Source organism: Pezoporus wallicus, unplaced genomic scaffold, assembly GCF_028554395.1.
Source record: "Pezoporus wallicus isolate ANWC-B61680 ecotype Strahan unplaced genomic scaffold, APGP_CSIRO_Pwel_v1 contig_13006, whole genome shotgun sequence".
NCBI classification, from domain to species: Eukaryota; Metazoa; Chordata; class Aves; order Psittaciformes; family Psittacidae; genus Pezoporus; species Pezoporus wallicus.
The window spans coordinates 365,839-368,567 of NW_026638875.1; the positions used below are offsets into that span (position 1 = coordinate 365,839).

The 2,729-nt window shown below is 56.4% G+C and overlaps 1 protein-coding gene across 1 annotated transcript in view; it reads right to left on the minus strand.

The window, feature by feature from the left end:
- The window catches only part of EDC4 (enhancer of mRNA decapping 4), a 227,129-nt gene that overhangs the window by 180,147 nt on the left and 44,253 nt on the right, over positions 1–2,729 (minus strand). The gene's annotated exons all lie outside the window — the stretch shown is intronic.

Genomic DNA, 2,729 nt, shown 5'->3' on the forward strand with positions numbered 1-2,729 from the left:
ATAGCTCTGCAGCACCACGCATCCCCTGCAGAAGGCAGCAACATAGAATCGTGGAATCACAGACTGGTTTGGGTTGGAAACGACCTCAAAGCTCATCCAGTTCCAACCCTTTGCCATGGGCAGGGACACCTTCTACCAGACCAGGTTGTTCCAGACCCCGTCCAAGCTGGCCTTGAACACTGCCAGGGATGGAGCCTTCACAGCTTCTCTGGGCAACCTGTGCCAGCACCTCAACACACTCAAAGTAAATAATGAAATAATGAAAAATTGCCTTGTTTTTCCAGGCAGATTAGGTTCTCTGCAGCCAGGAAAAAAATCAAAACAAACAAAATCCTAAACCCATAGCTGTGTGTATGCCAGGTGATGATCCCCACCCTGAAGGTCAGGCTGTAATCACCAAACAGGAGGCAGAAAGCTGCATGGCTATTCCAACTGAGGGAAGTGCACAGGCACCATCTGAGCTGTGTGTATGAGCATCCTGTTGACATTCAGGTCCATGGAACTGTCACCCGCTCCTAGGGATGGGATCTCCAGACCACTGCTGACCCCGCATCTCACCGCTGGTCCCCGCATGGGCCAGCTTCCCTCTCCAACCACCAAACCTTCAGCAAAGCAGCCCTGCTCTGGGAAGGCACAGGCCACTGAGAGCCTCCAGCTCACAGTCGGGATGCATCTGCACCTCGGTGGGGGTTTTTCTGCTGTGGATGCTGTAGCATTCTTACAGATTCTGCTTTATCATGATCTGGTTGTAAAACCAGGGGTAACAGCAGCACCAGTCCTGAAGGCAGCTGCCCCCACAGTATGTCTAATTTTAGGAGCTTTGGGAGGGTGTGGAATATCATTTCTAAGTGTTCCTGTTGCTGGATCCAGGCCATGGCCCAGTAATGTGTCTCGGACTTCCCTGTGCTGGATGCTCAGGACCAACAGTGATGGGTGGCAGGTCTTTTTAGATGTGCACCTCTTCCCCTGCAAGCTGATGATGTCGCCCATCATGCATCTCCACAGCTTTTCTGGGGTGAGGGATGCAAGTCAACCTAATTCTATATACAGAGAAAAATGGATGTTCTGGCAATGACAGTCCTATTTCTGGCCAGAAGATGTCAAAAGTTGATTGCAAAACATTTTGAGTCATAACCACATCTAGTCCATGGGAGGAACCATGGGATGCTTCCCAGCCTCGTTTTGTGCAGGGATGAACACCCCTCATTGAAGGATCTTTGTAACATACACAACTCCATGCCAGAAATCAAGCATTTTGAGATGAGGAGGAAGAGGATAGCACATATGTGACACAACCTGGATGTCCTCTTTGTATGCAGGGTGGGATGGGGTTCCCATGAAAAAGCTTAACAGGGGGTTTCATGGGGCTTAACATGGGGTTTAATTCATGACATGGGGTCATGAATAAAAAGCTGTGTTAAAAGCAGTTGCTAGTGTGAGGTAGCTGAGTAAGACCACAGAGATTATAAACTCAGGTCCCTGCATGGGCCCAGAGTCTGGAATGCTCCAACCTGAGACAGCCAGTATTTCATCATTCAATGGGATGAGGAGACGCACCTGAGTGCCCACGGTGGGATGGTGGGCAGGGGTGGCATAACTGGAGGGTTCCGCAATGTTTTGCCAGAGGTTTTGCAGCTGCAGGAAGTGGGGTGCAGGTTTTAAGAAGTTTATAGCTCTGTCCAGCTGCTCCAGCTGGTTTTAATGGCCAAAAACGTATTTTCATTTACTTTGCCCTGGGAATCAGACTGACCAACAGCTGGATCTTTCTGTACAGACAAAAACCGCTGGAGAGGGGCTTTGGACAAAGGCCTGTAGGAACAGGACAAAGGAATGGTTTTAACCTGACAGAGGGGGAGATTGAGATGAGCTCTTAGGCAGAAGTTCTTCCCTGTGAGGGTGTTGAGGCCCTGGCACAGGTTGCCCAGAGAGGCTGTGGCTGCCGCCCCATCCCTGGCAGTGTTCAAGGCCGGGTTGGACACAGGGGCTTAGAGTAACCTGGTCTACTGGAAGGTGTCCCTGCCCATGGCAGGCTGTTGGAAGTGGGTGAGCTTTTAAGGTCCCTTCCAGCCGAAAACAGTTTGGGGTTCTGTAACCCCATGACACGGTGCAGGGTGCCTGCTCTGGGTGGCCCTGCAGGGGCAGTGTTTGGAGCAGCCTCAACTCACCCTGTGGGTCTGTGCAGCATCTCCAGAGGAGCATGGTGTGCATCCCCCGCCCCCTCCCCCGTGCCCCAGGTCCTGCCCTGAGAGTGACAGGAGGTGACGAGCGGCTGAGCAGGGTGTGGCCGGGGCAGGAGTGACGGAGCCGTGATGGGGACCGGAGGAGTCTGACAGGGGATGAGCGGGGGTAACAGGAGGGATGGCAGGGTCCAGACGGGTGACTGACGGCTGCCATGGCGCGACAGGGGCTGTGACGGGCGGCTGGGCGGGCTGGACCTCCGGGCCGCCGGGGGGCGCTGCGCGGCGGACGGTTGTGCAGACCTCTCGCGAAGGCGCGTTTTCCGGGTTGGCCGCGCGGCGCACGGGGCCGGCCCAGGCTGCAGCTGCCGGCACCGGGCCTGGGCCTCGGCGAGCTCCGTGCGGGCCCCGAGCCCGCCGCCCCCGGGCCGGTCCCGCCCCGCCCCGCCCTGCCCTGCCCTGCCCCGCCGCGGGCAGCGCCGTGTTGCCCCGCTCCGGTCTGGCCCTGCTACCTCCCGCTGCCGCCCCCCTGCGCGCCGCGCTCCGCCTCGC